We start from the raw sequence: 18,949 nt of genomic DNA on the forward strand, positions 1-18,949 counted from the left end.
TGTTACTGAGAAGTCTTATTGTTTTTCAATTCTAAAAAAAGAAATAGCTGTTGGCAGCTAAAAGGTGACATTATCTCTAAATGTCTGAAAGCTCTAATCATGAGAAGGGACCAGGTGAGCACTGTATAAGCAAGAGAAAAAGATGATTCTTAACAATAAAATATCAAATATAAATTTAAGGTAGAAAACAGAAAAACAAACAAAACAAAATACAAGCAATTTTGTGAATGGATTTTAAGAGAAGTCTTGATACAGTAGCATGTTTTGTTTCCATTTAGTCATAGGATTATGTTCTCTTTCTATCTAAAAATGTGAACCAACATACAAAAGCTTCCTATATTCTTTAATACACTAATAATAGATATAAGTAAAATACATATTCACACAATTAGTTTATAAGCAGCTACAACATATATGTAAACTAAATAATTATATTTATCATCAATTATTATTTATAATTTAACTATTTTAGGATATAATATCTAAAGCCTGTATAAAACTTAATGTAAATATCACAGAAACACCACTGTAATTTACTGATGCTAAATTTTAATGGTAACAACATAAATCAAGTGAATTATTACCAGTTGAAAATAAAACAAAATTAAGGGAATTGCAATGCAAAATAAACTAAAATAAGCATAAGACCAAGAGAATATTGAAAACTTTCCTAGCGAAAAATAAGAGTTACCATTTTCAACAGTTTGGAGTTTGTAACTGATGTAATTTTTAAGCCACAGCTGGTTTACTTATCTAATTTCAGGGCAGAAATTGTATTCTGTTCCTATCTGGGAATCCTGTTACACCTGTGTTGAATGCTAGATACTTCAGTGTTCAACAAGATGGTGTGTACTCTTTTTCTTTTTCTCTCTCTCTTTTTTTTTTTTTTTTTTTTTTTTTTTTTTGGTTCATACAAATCTTAACCATATGTGAACATAATAGGAAAAGTGAGTAGACTTCATATATGGAAAAGATTGGCATTTCATATACCTCCCATATACTTATGCAATGAATTTGGTCAGATTAAAATTCAACACTAAAACAACCATGAATTTTGCATTTAACAACACTAAATCTGTTTCTGCTTAAATATTCCTAATTAGAATTATAGATCCTAAGATTCATGCATCTATAGCATATACAAATAATTTTAACTACAATGAGATTCAGGAAGGTAAGGTCTCAATAGAAGGATAGTCTATCTGAACTTAAAACACATAAATAAGCATGTCAGTACTACTTCACTGCAATAGTCGTGACTCATAGACACATTTGCTATTGACTGAAGGAAAGAGGGAAGAAAATCAGTATAATTAGCAACAAATAGTGCTTGTGTAGTCGTCTCCACTGCTAAATTTTGTTCTTGCCCCAATTAGCTTAGAAACTTGATTTCTAAAAAAGTGGGCTTAGCATATTTCATGTGGAGGATAGTCGAGATTCTGTGTTTATTGCTGATAGGTTGTGATACAAAACATCTCTACTGAAGAAAAATGTAAAATCATATTTGCTTCATCCGTTTCATATTAATTAATTTAGATATATAGACTGCATTAAGTATTTCAATAACTAACAGTTTTGTGATTTCCTTGGTGCCCTAAGGATCTTGGTGTTCTTGATGATTTAGGGCCTTGATTTCATGAATACATATATTCATATTTGTAAATGTCAACTGTCTTATTTGCTAAACTCTATTTGCAATACCTGATAATAAACAGCTTGATAGTAAGTATTTCCAAGACAGGAAAAATTATGAGGAAAAATAAAATGTTTATTAAAAGTTTTAAGTCAAGTAAAATGATGTTACTGAATGTCTGAGTACATTTCTACGTGGCATTTACTTACTTGAAAATTAATACATTAAAAGGTAAAAGCTTTCAGCAGACAGAATATGCTTAAAGTAAACAAAACACAACAAAACAAACAGTATAGTTTACTATATTATACTGGTGAAATTGTTAGTACCAAGATGTACCAAATGAAATCCAAGAGACAAATTTTGTTTGCTTTTGGCATTGCAGATCTATTCTCCATGGGATCTACCTAGAATCCATCTTAGAGTACAGAGTATACTGTAGAAAGGCATCTGTAAAGTTACTTTATAAAATACTGACAGTATGCTGCTTTAAAGGTTACTTATAATGTATTCATTTCCATTACAGATGAAGCATGATGCTCATCTGTATTTTGACGTTTCAGATTTTATTACATAGTTCCAGAATGATGTTTGCTATGGATTTATATATAACTGAAGTCATATTCTGGAAAAAAAAAGAAAAAAAAAGAAAAAAAAAAAGCTGAGAAAATGTCTAACTGTTCACTGTAATTTTTTAAGATGATCTTTTTTCCTCTTCTAAGGGAAGAAGTCAACACTGTAGAAATATGATCGATTTAGTATCTTTCTTTTATACTATTTCTACAGAGTCCAGTAGGCTAAAAAAACAGTTACTCCAAACTTGGGCTCAGGAGATACAAATACCTCTGAAAAAAAAGAAAAAAAGAAAAAAGAAAACCAGATATGCATCATGTATTTTTGATTCCCAATACTCATTTCTTCTAATAGATCAATATTTCCTCTGGGTTATTTTTCCTTTCTCTTTTTTCGTTTTGCGGTGGTGAAAATGTTCAGGTAACCTGTTACCTATGTACTTCTGCTACCGCCTCATTCTAAGCATGTCCTTGATGTTATTGCAGTGAGTGGCTCTGTGTAGGTATATAAAAATAATTAATTACAAACATCAGATCAGATGAAGAAAGGTATCTAATTAAACCTCTGAAATAAAAAATAAAAATAATAAAAAAAAAAAGGTAACCTTTCTGTCCTAGGAAGGTTGAATCAGAAGTTAATAATAACTAAACAGTACCAGACATGAACTGACATAATCTGATTAGACATAACATACTATTCAGACATTTTTCTTCTAAAACAGGAGACTGGATACATTAGTAGCATATGCACATCTCTTCCCATGTGAATCATCCTGGGAATAGTTTGGGTAAGGAAAAAGCTTGAGCCAAAGGAATTTCAGGCACAGGAATAAAAAGTTAGATGTACAGATGTTTATCTTTCTTAATATGTCAAATGTTCGTGACTTAATTTATTAATACCTATCTGTACAGAAGATTTCACCCTTATCCAATAGAGATGACTTGATTCCAAATAATTCTGTTCTATCTATATAGGTTGCTCTGTTTTGTTTTTACAGGATGCAAAACTCCTACACTGGAGCAAAGGACCATAAATAGCACAAAACAGCCCATTGTTCACTATGGTGAATTGGAGGACAGTGTGAACTAGAATTAAAAATTTTTGAGATCAAAAAGAGAAAAAAAAAAAAAGAAAAAAGCTGACTTGGTAATGAGAGGCATATCTCCAAGCAGTGGTAACCATATGGCTGGATCTCCATTTCCAGTCCTGTTTTTAATATACAGGGACAGAAATGCAAGCTGTTGAAAAATATCATACACTGGATATTTTCTTTCAGGCTGTCAGAAATACAATTTAGATGAAATTTTAGTGTCCACAAGATTGTATCAGTTTCAGAAAAAGTTTCTGACAGAACTTGAGTTAGGAAAGAGTCTATATATTTTGCTTTGAGAAACAAACGTTTTATAGTGATGCTATTTTCTATTTACATTGAAAGAAAACAGAGAAGAAAAACATGTACACTTAACATAAAGGAAAAGAGCAAATATATATTATGCATTTGAAGAAAAATTATGGGAGAAATGAAGAAAGAAGGGGATAAATTATGAAAGAAAATATGTAGTGAAAATCTGAAGTAATGGACATGAGCACTCATCAAGTTTTCCCAAGTATGTGAAAATACGTAAAAGTCCTTGTACATATTTCTGAATGTTTTCTGAATAGAATTTTCTACAGAAAAAAATGTCAAAATACTAATGTCTGAACAGTACTCTCTTGTATGAATCCATCTCAGTGATGGCCTACAGATATCTAACTGAAGGATTAGTTTTGCTTAGATATATTTGGCAAGAGTTGAACATACAGCGCTCTCATCCTCCATAAATTGTTAAATTTGTATTTACTAAACTTGAAATGTTTTACTAAGGTGCATTAGTAAAATTCACAGTTTGCAACTATGCATTATAACATTCTAAGGAATTTTACATTTGGTGGTGCCTTGCTTTCAGGCAAAAAGTATGTATGAGTTTCTCTTGCCTACAGATGTACTTTACAGCAGACTATCCAAGTTAAACATCACAACAAATAGAAGCCATTCTCTGGAGAGCAAATTGATGGCTATTTTTATGAACCCTATTTGTCCTGGTGAATATAATTACAATGCAGCTTATTTCCGTTCTTACCTCCTGTAGAGAACACCCAGAATTTTTAAACTACTACTTTTATCCCATCAACACCTTTTGAAATCCACCCACTTCTTCTGGGATGAAGAAGGTAACATCTTTATGACTTTCATTCACTTTAGAATACAGCTACATATATATCTCACTTAAGAAGACAGAGAAACAAAGAAGTAATTGAATACTTTCAGCAACAGAAACTTTGCTGTAAGAAATTCTTGTGCTGAAAAATGAAACCCAATTATATATAAGAACATAATTCTTGTATCTAATATGTGTATGTATCTCTATGCATAGATTTTGCTAAAGATACAGGATGTGAATTTCTTACTACTATATCAATCATTAAGCAGCATGATCACTGGGCTAGCAGACGCTAAGTTGCATAAGCACAGAGAGGAACAGAGCCTTTCTTTCAGATGTAATTTGTATGTTGAATTAGGAATGAAAATTTTAATCCCATTTGAATAAAAATAATATGCTATTTTGAGTTCTGAGGAGAAAATTCTGCTATTTACCATGCTATTTAGATCCTGACACACTAACACTTTACTCAAGTGCTTAAGTCTATTGACATGTGTGACAGATATCTGATATTCAAGCCAAAAAAAAACCCATAACAATAGTCCTATAGAATCCAATATGCTTAAAGCTAAGGTCTGTAAGTTCTTTCACATAGATTTAATTCACTTTCTCTCTCACTGTGTACTTTTAAATTCATCTGCAATTAAGATGTCTGATTGCTTTCTCTCAAATATACTTGATATCATAAAAATTAAATCTAGAAGCAGGAGTTTGGGTGTTAAGATAAAATTTGAAGTTCATATCCTGAATGTAAAGAAAATGTATCACTGAAGAATTACTAGCTCTTTTTTTTTTTTTTTTTTTCTTTGATAGTCTGATGGAAGGAAGTATGCTAGAAAGAGTTGATGAATATCAGCACAGAGACCACTGGATGAAGGTGTAGAAATTGTAGAAGTCTATTACTGTAAGGTAATGATATTTGGAAGCCTGTTACAGGCGTCCAAACAGATACCTTAACTCAGCCACTGAGATGACTTGCATCAGTAGTTTTAACACCAGATTTTTTCTCTGTTTCTAGCAGAATACATGCCTTGCAGATGTTCAAAGCAGTCCTGTGAAGAACATGGCAGTGATCATCTGAAACTGAAACCATTTTGAATGTCACAAAATTAGTAGAGTTGAATAAATAGCTTGTGTATGTGGATTTGTTTTGGAGATATCTTCTCCCACAGTTGCAAGAGGGGATTAATTTGTAAGGCATCATTTCTTCTTTCTCTTTGACTAGTGAGCTGCAAGGATTAAGTCACTTATAAACTCCTTTTATGACGGCAGTGTATGTTCTGGAAATATCACCATACTATTACAAGAAAATAGGATCCAAATAAGATACGGTGGCTAAGCCTGTAAACTGATCTTTTGATGCATAGCAAATACACAGAATAAAAACAGGTGGTGTTCTTATAAATAAAGCATGATAATGAGCTCATTACAAGGATCTTCAGTTTTGATGTTAGCACTCTAAATTCACTGATCAATAAGGAAAGCTTTGTAGGAGTTCAGACATGATCTGAATAACAGTGCAGATGTTTATGAAACATTTTAGCTTTTCCAACAGTCAGTTTTAAATTGTCTCACTGATCTTTACACTTTAAAAAGTTAAACATCTGGCCCAGAGATTACCAGTGTAGTGAAAATGTCACTTCCTTTGATGGTGATTTTAGGATGGGACAAAATACCTTCTTTGTACATTTAATTATTTCCTTTGGCCACAGGAGAAGTGTAGATATCTGTTTTGTCAGAAGTGGGGAAAAATGAATTCCACTGTCTTTACAGATTGCTTATCAAAGAAAATTCTGTGATTCTGTGAGTAAATGTCTGTGTCCCTTTTTATAACAGGACATATTTAACCTTGTTAAGCTTGTCTATTTAAAATAATTATATTTACTTTACAAAACAAATGTTTATCAGATTTAATAGTGAGTCTAAATCAGATTGTGATCCTATAATATAAAAAGAAAATCCAAAACATTATATATAATTATAGTGAACTGGGTTAGCAAGAAAATGGCTGGTTATTTTGATGACTAGTTATTTTAAATCCTTTTATTTTTATTTATTTTTATTTTTATTTTTATTTTTAAATCTGATTCTGCAATCTGGATTTTTTTTTCTTTTTTTTTTCTTTCCTTTTTTTTTTTTTTTTCTTTTTTTTTCTAGAGGATTAGCAGGACAGGGATTCATCCACAATCTTCTTTATCTAGATGTATAAATGTAGCCTTTAAAATTCTAGCTGCTTGTGATGTCTTTTTCAGGTAAATTAAGTACACAGCCTCAAACTGAAAATTGATATTGTAAATAACTATCAAAATATCTTTCAATGAAGTTATGGATGAAAAACAAAATGATACTGATTATATAATGAGTGACACAAAATGCAAAATCTGGGTCTACATTCTTAGACCATACCTCAAATATCTTCCTAAAGATATGTGTCCTGAAATTTGTAATAATAAAAATGTATAGGATGTTGAATCCACCACCTGTAATTATGAGGTGCACTTCCTCAGTCTTTCCCTATTTTCAATTTCTAGCTGTCTTGAGTCAGAAAGGTTGAGAGAAGATGAGATATGATAAGAGTTGATTCAGGCTAAGATGTTTATCCACTAACATAGAAATATTTCTGTTCTTAGCATTTCCTCTGAAAATATAGAAAATTATTGAATTTAAAATTGAAAGTTAATTTAATGCTCCCATTGAGACCATCTAAATGAAAGACATAAATCGAGGTCAACATGATCTTTCTGAGAAAAATATTCAAGTTTTGTGACATCACTCATAATTGATAAATGGCTCTCAGGACTCCATTTCTCTTTCTCAAAGCAATATTAATCAGAAAGATTGAAATAAAACTAAACTCAGTTGGAATATTAATGAGTCAAATTTCTTCTTGAATAAAACTTATAAATCTTTGGAAGATCTTCAAATTTGGAACCTATTGTTCAGCTTGCAAGTCATACACATTTAATAAAAGTGCCTTCTCACCTGTAAACTTACCTGTTACAAGTGGTGTCCCCCAGGGGTTGGTACTGGGGCCCATCTTGTTTAATATATTTATTGACAGCCTAGATGAGGGGATTGAGTGCACCCTCAGTAAGTGCAGATGACACCAAGTTGGGAGGTGGTGTGGAGCTGCCTGAGGATAGGGAGGCCCTACAGAGGGATCTAGATAAGTTGGATCACTGGGCTGAGATGAATGGGATGAGGTTCAACAAGGCCAAGTGCCGGGTCCTGCACTTTGGCCGCAATAACCCCATGCAACGTTATAGGCTTGGGAATGACTAGCTAGATGATTGTGAAGAAGAAAGAGACCTGGGGGTGTTGTTTGATGCTCAGCTGAACATGAGCAGACAGTGTGCCTGGGTGGCCAAGAGAGCCAACGGCATCCTGGCCTGCCTTAGAAATAGTGTGGCCAGCAGGAGCAGGGAGGTAATCATCCCTCTCTACTCAGCACTGGTGAGGCCGCACCTTGAGTACTGTATTCAGTTTTGGGCCCCTCACTACAGGAAAGATGTTGAGGCCCTGGAGCGTGTCCAGAGAAAGGCAACAAAACTGGTGAGGGGTCGGAGCACAAGTCTTATGAGGAGCGGTTGAGGGAGTTGGGATTGTTTAGTCTGGAGAAGAGGAGGCTCAGGGGAGACCTCATTGCACTCTACAACTTCCTGAAGGGAGGTTGTGGTGAAGAGGGGTTTGGCCTCTTCTCCCAGGCAACAGACAGGACCCGGGGAAATGGCCACAAGTTGTATCAGAGGAGGTTTAGGTTAGACACGAGGAAAAACTTTTTCTCTTAGACAGTGGTCAGGTACTGGAATGGCTGGCCCAGGGAGGTGGTGGAGTCACTGTCCCTGGAAGTGTTCAAGAGGCGTCTGGATGAGGAGCTGTGAGATATGGTTTAGTAGCTTGTGGTAGCAGTGGTAATGAGAAGATGGTTGGACTAGATGATCTTATAGGTCATTTCCAACCTTGTGATTCTATGATTCTCTGACTAAATACAGACATGAACATCTAAACTAGTCTCCAAATTCCTTTAAGAGAGGAACTCTTACTAAATAAAGTCTATTACTGGATACGGATAAATAATTTTTTTCCTTTCTTCTGATTGATTAGAAAAGAAAAGCAAGACTTCCAGCTCAAATACAGAAGTACAGCACAGATATCTTAAATTTGGATGAGATTAATTTCATTCTTTGTAATCAAAGATCTGAAATAATGGACTAGACTTTTTTTATGGATAAAACACAAGAGAAACCATCCTTATTGATATGCACAAGCAGTAAAAAAATGAAATACCTATGACAGACCTAAGTAACAGAAAATGCAATGTTTATACCACTGATTTGGGATAGGAGACTACTATCTTGACTTCTCCTTGGCATTTATACTTTTCAAACCAACCCTGAATGTTGAAAGTGAAAATAAGATGGTGGCTACACCCTCCAAACTCCTGGAGAATGACTGGATCTATACAGATTAGGTATGAAGGTTCAATTTTTTTTAATATCTGCTTTTGAGCCTTAATTGCCTGCAATACCTACCATAAATTCACTCTTCTTATATATAACAGAGGCATCCGTTGAACTGCTCATCTCTTAATGATTGTACCTGGGATATGACCCAGCCCTCACCTGCCTTCGGCTGCAGCACCTGCTAATGTTGCTGCTGTCCATATTTCATTTAGGAGCAAAACAAGTAAAATAATTCCACTCATGCCAGTGCTACTGGTTCATTAACTAAAACTGACAAAAAACATTGACACCAGTGTCATGGTTTTATGATTTTTGGTTATCGGTATTTCACATCATAACATCATGTAGTGCATTGGGAGTTAAAGTGTTAATGCTCAAGTTCCAAGCACCTGTCCGGAAGAGAAGAAGAACTACATACCCCAGGGGGCTTTGAGGTCAGAGAAAAGATATAACCCCTGGCAAGGTCACCTGATGTACTCTTCTTTGTCTGCTCTCCTCCTGTCTCCCTGCTGCTCAACCGGACTGCGGGTCTCACCTCAATGTTATGGTGAGGCCTATCTACCTTTTGGACACACTCTCTCATTATATTTGATTTATTAGCTTCAATTCTAATTTTATTCCATTATAGTGTGTTATCTTGCATTCCAATTCCACATTTAGCAAATTACTTTGTTTCTCCTCAGATTGTTGCCGCTGTTTTTAATTATTTTGGGGTCCCCTATTTCCCTTTTCCAGAGGCGTAGATTTTGTGAAATCCCTCCGCCCTGTTAGTCACAGAATCAGTTCGAACCAGCCCGTAAACTGTCAGCGTTCTTGGTGGAGAATGTGGGCAAAAGCTGCTTTTTATCTTTTAGAATGAATCTCTCTCTGTTCTCAGAGAGCTTCATTGGGAAAGTTTCTCTCTTTACAGGTGCTCTCTGAAAACTTGACCTTGAAAGTCCAGGTGGACTACCAATATTCTAGGATATTTGTAAACTTTGAGCTCTGCTATCTTCTGAAAAGAGAAAACAAAATGATTCTGCTTTCTCTTTTAAATCTGTTTGCAGGAGGAGCTGCTAATTTTACAGAACTTGTGATTTTAAGCAGGTTCCCAGTCTCTCCTTTGAATGTTATGCATTTTTTGAATGCTCATCTGATCATATTGTTAATCTCCCTGAATGTACTGTTCATCATTTCACTCAGTATTTGTATTTAAAATATTCTGAGGAAGCCTTCCCCAGAACAAGAGAATACTGAGTGGCAGGGAGTGTGGGGAGGCTTGGGAGAGACTTTAGAGAGATGGACATCTTCGGTGTCATGGTCATGGTACTTTACTCCTGAACACCTGAAAGACCCTGAGAGCTTAAACACATATTTGAGACAGGAATGTTGTGGCTCAGGCAGATCTGAGGAGGCAGAAATTATTTAGGTCCTGGCTAATGCTTATTGAGCCTTATTCTATACTATCCCAGAGAGGGAGAGAGTTTGTGAAATTGAGAGTGTCTGAGAGCTGAAAGGGAGAGTCTCAGGGAGACAGTACAAAATGAGTGAGAGAGTATTCAATCTGAAAAGGAGAGTTACCAGGAGAAACTCCAAGCCAAGAGGGAGAATCTCCAGGCTGAGTGAGAGAGTCTCCTAGTCGAGAGAAAAGGCCTCCAATCTGAGAGATATGCTTTCCGCATCAAGAGAGACTCCCTGCAATCCAAACATGACAGTCTTCAGTCTCAACAAGGCACCCTCCAATCTGAGTGAGACGCCCTCCAATCTGAACTAAATACTCTCACAATCGAACGAGACAGACTCCAAGCCAAGCTGGAGGGTGAGAGCATCAGAAATGACCACAGGAGGCACCAAAATTGATGTCAGTTGCCCATGTAAGAGGACGGAAAATGAAATGAATTTTGACTCAGAACAGAAGAAAGAGGAGGAAGGTAAAGTAGAGGAAGCAGTCGCTGTAAGAGAAGAGGAGGAAAGAGGTCCAGAGGAGTGGCTCTGAGATCCAGGGGAAGCACCCCTGAGCCCAGGGGAGGCACCCTCAATAACACTGTGGTCACCAACACCTATGAGGGCAACAAGAAGTTCTGGAAGAGCAAGAGGTGAGCAAGACATCATTACCATTGTTGATCAATCTCTGAAAATGAATGAAATTCGAAGTCTGAGAAAAGACTTTTCACATTATCTGAATGAGCTCTATTGTCACCTGGTTACTTTGATGTTGGAACAATGGGACCAAAGTGTGTGGCTATATAGCAGAGAAGCTCGCCAGCTGGGTGGCATTGCTAGGGACTCAGCCATTGACGGAGGTATTAGTACATGCCAGAATGAGCCCTTCACCCTCTGGAAGCGGATGTTGTTAGCCATAAAAGAAAGATACCCCTTCAAAAACTATCTGATGCCTGAGAAAAATAAGTGGACTGATATGGAAAAAGGCATCTATTATTTGAGAGAATATGCTGTGGTGGAAATGCTACATAGCCCGGATTTCATTCCTAATGAGCCAGACCAAGAGCACAATCCTGAGAGTCAGGTGTTCACCAAATATGTGGCATATATTCACAAAGACTGTACCAGAAAGGTATGCCAGTACATTTGCAGCAATGTATGGCAGAGGGGTCCTTATAAATGAACTGATAGATAAACTTCAAGACTTTGAGTTAGATTTAACCCATCTACGAGCTTGTGTTTCAGCCATTACAAAAGTAGCTGAAAAACTGGACAGAATGGAGAGCAAATAAGATATAATAGATGAACTGTCTACTGTGCTTAATGCTGATGGATCCATGGTGGTACCAGATACATCCAATGGGGACCAGAATTCCCAAAACTGGAGGGGCTGATCAACTTGGTTTCCTCCCAACCTGCATCATCCAACATTTCAGCTATCAAAAGAAGACATCCTCCTGCTTGAGCAAGTGACAACAGTAAGACTAAATCGTGTTTTGCCTTGTGGCATTACCTGCCCCCAGCCAGGAGGGGGAAAGGGATAATAGAGTGTATTGGACTGTGTGGATTAGATAGCCTGGCACATCAGAACCACAGAAATATAAGGCCCTGGTAGACACTGGCGCACAGTGCACTCTAATGCCCTCGAGTCACCAAAGGACAGAATCAACCTATAAACTGTTGACACACCAGACAAGCTGTCATACACTTTTTCAAACTCTGGTTGTAACTGAAAACCATTTATGAATAAAGTTTCCTATGTTCAGGAAATCCAGTTGTAAGTAAAGTGTTGCTTAAAGTAAGAGTCAAAAACTCTCTGTATACGTGATCAGAAACACAGTGTTTTCCTGATTATGATCTGAACAGCATATTTTTTATTCTTTTAGATTAGAATAAAAACTGTGATGTAGTTTCTGTGACCTTACTTTAATTGCAAGAGAAGATTTTTCAGCCTCTGCAGATGTATTATCCCTTATAAATACTTTAATTTTTTATTTTATTTCATTTTTTTATCCAGAATCCCTTGAATTTGATTTCAAACATTAAGTCAAATTGTAACAACTCATGGAAACCTTTTTTATTCCTCAGTCTTACAATTATCTTTGTGCTAAAACAAAGCTATAGGTCATGAGCCCTTGTATTTGAATATTCTTGACTTTATGTTTTTATCATTAGTGCTAAATCATCATATATAATAAAAAACTTCTAAATTCAGAAGGACATGTATGACTGAAGTACACATATGGAATTTATAGCAATTGAATTTTAAGAATCTATTCACAATAGAATAAATTTGTGTTTACTATCAAAATAAAGAGCATTTCTTAGGCTTCATATTGCAGGACCAAAAGCACAAGACTTACCATGACCTTAGAGTTGTCAGTGAAGTGCAAGACAAGGCTTCTTTCTGAACTTGTCTGTTCATACTGACAGAGAAGGCTATGTGATTGTTGTTGATGCATGCCAGTGGTTTCCTGACACGTGTGCTAGGAACACTGTAGGTCAAATAGGTGCATATATTTATTCTTCTGAGAAGATTACAGTATACAAGAACTCCTGAAACTGCAAGGGTATTTGTAGCAGCAGACACTAGCACTAATACTGACTTTATTGGTTAAGGATATATGCAGGAGTATCATTATAATCCATGGCTGACTTTATGAGCAGATTTACTCAACCTGTTATACAAGGCTTCTGTGAGAATCCTGTATGAACTGAAGATATGCGAGACATCCAATAATGACAGCTTTTATAAAAGAATATTTGCTTTGCCTTGTAGCTATAGTTGTCGAGTAAAATATGCCACTATATTTTTATTATACCACTTCAGTAGTTTCTTTTCCAGGTTCAAGTGCACTGTTCATTTGGATACTAAGTGTTTACCTAGGATCACAGAAAGATCTGAGAAATTTATGAGAAAGAAGCTCAGTAAAAATCATTGGACATGTAAGTCAAATGCATCAGTTTCATTAAGGTCCACAAGGTTGGACAGGTGGGACAGAAACTATTGGTTCTGAGAAGCTGATAATCACAATATATGAGGTTTATTTTTGCCTACCTCTGTTCAAGTCCTGTGGCCAGTTAGCAACAAATGTTCATTGGGTGCTGTCTTGGACTGGCTTTAGTTCAGTGTTTCCTGAAAGAAGGTATCCAATTTAAAAGCTCCAAGAGTGTCTTGTGATGCTGTTCAAAGTGCAATAAATGAAAGTGATCAGCATATTAACGACAGAAACACACAAACTAAAGCTGCAATATACACATATTCAAAGTAACAACATCCAAATTTTGAAGCCTCTTATCAGTAAAAAAAAAAAAAAAAAAAAAAAAAGCAAAAAGCAAAAAGCATACTGTTGGAGAGAAATAGAAATTACACTGCTTGTACTGACCTTACTCTTCCCTATTTGTCCATGCTATGACCAGGCTGGAAATGGGATATAGGATTTGAAGAAGCTGTTCTTATATTTCTGAATTATTATTTGTTTATTTATTAATTATTCTTCCTCACCTCTGTGGAAAGAAAAGGTTTGTTAATTTTAAACAAACTCTGCTATGTTTTCTAGGCTGTCCTGTTGATTGTTTTTCTAACTTAAGTCACAATCAGAAGCATTCAGAGTTGGATCATTCAGATACAAATCTCTAAGATTATACTGGAGGAAAGACTCTGCAAAACAGTGGGAGCCTTTTGATTTTACCAAATGCTTTACCCTGATTTAATTTTCTCTCACTGTATCTTAGTGTCAAGTAATAGTGTTATGTATAGCTGCAGGTTATATGTTCTGTTATAAGAGAATTCAGATACGATAGCATAAAAGATTATATAGTATATTACACCGATGAAAAAAATACTGAGGGGAGAAGCCTGTCCTTTTGCCTGACATACCTCTCATAAAGTATATTTTTACAGTAAAAGCTAGTTGAAACTTCATTATTTTTATTTTTTTTTTGTTCACACCATAGTATGCTCTTTTATTACAGCCTATATTTTAGACAGATATGGATTTCATTGAACTGACTCTGGCAGTCACCCATTTGACATTTGACAGAGGACACATGTCTTTCTGTAGTGGCACCTGGACGCTAAACTGGATGGATTTGAGCATCTCAGCTTCCAACTGCGGACAAGTGAACTAATCCCTATATACATTCCCAATGTTAAATGAAAGAAATAATTCTGAATTCCTTAAAAAATGCAGTCTGGATATTCTATTTTTTCATATGATTTGCAGTAGGCTTCATGTGGGAAAACAAAGCAATACAAACCAACCAACATCAAAATGGAAAAAGAAATCAAAAGCCAAATCTGTTGTAGATTTAAAAGACCATCTGTTTGGACATGTGAAATGCATGGTTCAAAAAGCAAATACATCGTAGTGTATCTACTTGGGTAAATGTTTTAGGAAGGAATTTAGCAGCGTCATCAAGTGATTCTACAAACCTTGTGGTTTCTTTTTTGTTTGTTTGTTTGTTTGTTTGTGGCACACTCAATTTATAGGAGGAAGAGGAGGTTCTTTGCAATCTATATACCCAGCAGGAGATTAAGAAACAATGGTTCAAATGTTGGTTCCGACCAGTTTATTACAGATCTTAATCAAGGAGATGGGGAAGGGGAAGACAGACACAATTATGAATTACGGTAATGGGGAAGGGAAGGAGGGCGATAGAAAAGGTAGGAAAAAAGAAGCAAGGAGTCTCTGTAGGAAGCAAGAGGGAGATAGTCACCACCATGGATCCAGAGTGGTTCATAGTTCAGTTATTGATCTTCAGTAGTGGTGGGTCATTGGGCAGTATTGTTACGTTGAGGACGACGGTGACCATGGCAATGATGGCGACTTCTTTCCAATGGCAGTACAAACAAATTTATAAGTCCAAAGTGGTTGAGTCAGTTCTTTTGGAGTGACAGTTTCTGGCTTTTGGATCTCAGCAGAAACTCTTTTTTTTCCCATCTTCCTGGCCTTGCCAGCAGATAAGAGGGAGTAGGGAGGCGCCAACTTGTATCTTGCCTTCACAGGATACAATGGTATCATCCCCCAATCTCCCATAGCAAAACAGGAGTTATTTGGTCACAGGCTATATCTTCCACCAGTAAACAGTCCTAAGCACTCTCTTCTGAAGGCAAACAGCTCCAAAGAAATGCTTTCAAATGTAAAATTGTCCACACAGTGATGTTGATTGCCACATGTCAACATCCATCTCTCATGTCCTAGAGTTTTATCACAAGAAATACCTCAGAAAGCAAGCTTTGAGCCAGAAAGTAAAGGACTCATAAAGTTTGTTTTTTTTTAATGATTTTAGCTACAAGCAAGTCCTTTTTTTTTTTTTTTTTTTGGTTGGTTGGTTGGTTGGTTGGTTGGTTTTGCTTTGTTTTAAGTGTGTTGGGATAAATCAGTCCTACTTGTATGCATCTAGTTTGCAAATGTACACTTCTAATTGGTTTTACACAGCTTCTGTGAGACAAAAGTCTCTGATAGTAGGGTATTCATTAATTTATTTGTTATTTGACATTGCTTCTCCAGAAAAATATAGAGAGGCAAGAGAAAATTGTAACCTTTGTTACTAGATAGGAATGAAAATACCCCAAATAGCTTTTAAAAATAACTGATATAGTATGTTGATGGTTTAAAGAGAAAGGAAGTAGAAAATTAAACAGAATGTGTTAAATGCAAAAAGGATTTTCTTCCTACTTACAGATTCTCTTGGACACCAAGAATTCTATTAACTAGTTATTTCCATTTAAATAGTATTTTTTACCTGTATGTCTATTTATTTAGCTATCATCCTATATTGGAAATAGAGGTTCAGGGACAAGCTTACACAGTAAACATAGGAGATCTTATCCTGAGTCTCACTTAGGATTTATGTTTGCCTACTATAAAGTAAGAAATTTTCCTGGTAGAATGCTTTGGGACTCTAAATTACTGCCAGCATGTTCAGAGCTAAAGCATCTCTACTGATGTAACTTGGTACATTCCATAAAATTACACCAACTGGTTACAAAGCAAAGGGTCATCCAAATATATTTATTCATCTTCTGTTGATCTACATATTCTGAAGGAATCCCACTGCATTATCAGATAGAATACTAGAGAATAACAGGCCAGAAACAATATACTCCTTTTCTGGTTTATTTTTCGTACATAAACTGTATTTGTAGTATTTTTCAAAGGCAGATTTATGCTATTTAAATAAACAGAATTAACTGGAATACTATGATTCAATAGTCAGTATCTTAAGAGTAAACACAGCTAGGGCACACTGATACTTCTACTTCTGTTTAAGCTAAAGTAAAAAATGTAACGTAGTAATTGACCTATCTGAACTTAAAAAGGAAAACAACAACAACAACAACAACAATAACAACTGGAATGTTTCAGATTGCTCAAATAGTCTGGAAGGCCTCTCATGGTCCTCTTTTCTTCTTTGCAACTTGTCATGGTTCTCCTCTGAAGTAATATCAGAGCTAGTTATATATGCCAAAAGATGAAATATTCAGTAAAGAACACTCTTAGTTACACATTCCTTTAATCCTGAGGCTGCAGAATTTCCTTTATGTTCCATATGTTTAATACTAAACTAATCAAAGATAAGTCCCATCTGTCATAAACTTTCCTTTGGTGCTCTTCTCCTGAGCTTCAACATCTAGAATATTACCTATTGACAACATTTCTTTATCAGAAGAGCAGTTGTTCATGACATTTTATAAGGAAAAGCATTTAAACTTAAAATCAGCTCCCATTTTCTGTTTATTACTGGAGTGCTAAGACTTCAGCAAGTACAAAAGATAACCTGGGTAGATTTTATTTAAAACAATGCACACCATTTTTCTGGGGTGGACATTAACTATATGAACATAGCTAATGGCTGTACTATCTGATTATATCACAGAATCACAGAATCACAGAATTGTAGGGGTTGGAAGGGACCTCTAGAGATCATCGAGACCAACCCCCCTGCCAAAGCAGGTTCCCTACACCAGGTCGCACAGGTAGGCGTCCAGGCGAGACTTGAATATCTCCAGAGAAGGAGACTCCACAACCTCCCTGGGCAGCCCGTTCCAGTGCTCCGTCACCCTCACCGTAAAGAAGTTCTTATGCACATTCGTGCAAAACTTCCTATGCTGCAGCTTATGTCCCTTTCCCCTTGTCCTGTCTCTACGTACCACTGAAAAGAGACTGGCCTCACCGCTATGGCTGCCACACCTTAGATATTTATAAACCTGGATCAGGTCCCCTCTCAGTCGTCTTTTCTCAAGGCTAAACAGACCCAGTCTTTCTTCATAGGGGAGATGCTCCAGGCCCTTCACCATCTTTGTGGCCCTCCGCTGGACTCTTTCCAAGAGATCTCTGTCTTTTTTGTACTGGGGAGCCCAGAACTGGACACAGTACTCCAGATGAGGCCTTACCAGGGCAGAGTAGAGGGGGAGGATCACCTCCCTCCACCTGCTGGACACGCTCTTCTTAATGCACCCCAGAATGCCATTGGCCTTCTTGGCCACGAGGGCACACTGCTGGCTCATGGCCAACCTGTCGTCCACCAGGACGCCCAGGTCCCTCTCTGCAGAGCTCCTCTCCAGCAGCTCATCCCCCAGCCTGTATTGGTGCATGCAATTATTCCTCCCTAGGTGTAAGACCCTACACTTGCTTGTGTTGAACCTCATCCGGTTTCTTACTGCCCAGCTCTCCAGCCTGTCCAGGTCTCGCTGAATGGCAGCACAGCCTTCAGGCGTGTCAGCCAATCCTCCCAACTTCGTATCATCAGCAAATTTGCTGAGGGTGGCCACTATCCCCTCATCAAGGTCATTGATGAAGATGTTGAACAAGAACGGACCCAGCACAGACCCCTGGGGGACACCACTGGTTACAGGTCTCCAGCCAGACTCTGCACCACCAACGACGACCCTCTGTGCTCTGCCAGACAGCCAATTCTCAACCCACCTCACTGTCCACTCATCTATCCCACACTTCCTCAGCTTTGTTATAAGGATGTCGTGGGAGACAGTATCAAATGCCTTTCTAAAATCAAGGTAGATTGCATCTACCGCTCTTCCCCCATCATTCCCCCCAGCATGTGACAGCATCATAGAAGGCCAACAGGCTAGTCAAGCACGACCTTCCCTTGGTGAACCCATGCTGACTACTCCTGATAACCTCCTTTTCTCCCAGTTGTCTGGAGATGGTATCCAGCACAAGCTGTTCCATCACCTTTCCAGGGACAGAGGTGAGGCTGACAGGCCTATAATTACCCGGATCTTCCTTCTTGCCATTTTTGAAGACCGGAGTGACATTGGCTATCCTCCAGTCTTCAGGGACCTCCCCTGTTATCCAAGACCTCTCAAAAATGATGTACAGCGGTTCGGCAGTGACCTCCGCCAGCTGCCTCAGCACACGTGGATGCACCCCATCAGGTCCCATGGACTTGTGGACCTTAGTACTGCTTTGGTGCTCATGCACATCCTCTTTCCTGACTAAAGGGAAGTCTCCCATTCCCCAGACCCTCTCACTAACCTCCAGGGTGTGGGATTCCTGTGAGAGAGCAGTTTCACTGAAGACGGAAGTAAAGAAGGCATTCAGTATCTCTGCCTTCACAGCATCCCCCGTTACTAGAACCCCCCCCTCACTTAGTAAGGGGCCCACATTCTCTCTAGTTTTCCTTTTGCTGTT

This window comes from Meleagris gallopavo, chromosome 1 (genome assembly GCF_905368555.1).
Source record: "Meleagris gallopavo chromosome 1, MGAL_WU_HG_1.1, whole genome shotgun sequence".
NCBI classification, from domain to species: Eukaryota; Metazoa; Chordata; class Aves; order Galliformes; family Phasianidae; genus Meleagris; species Meleagris gallopavo.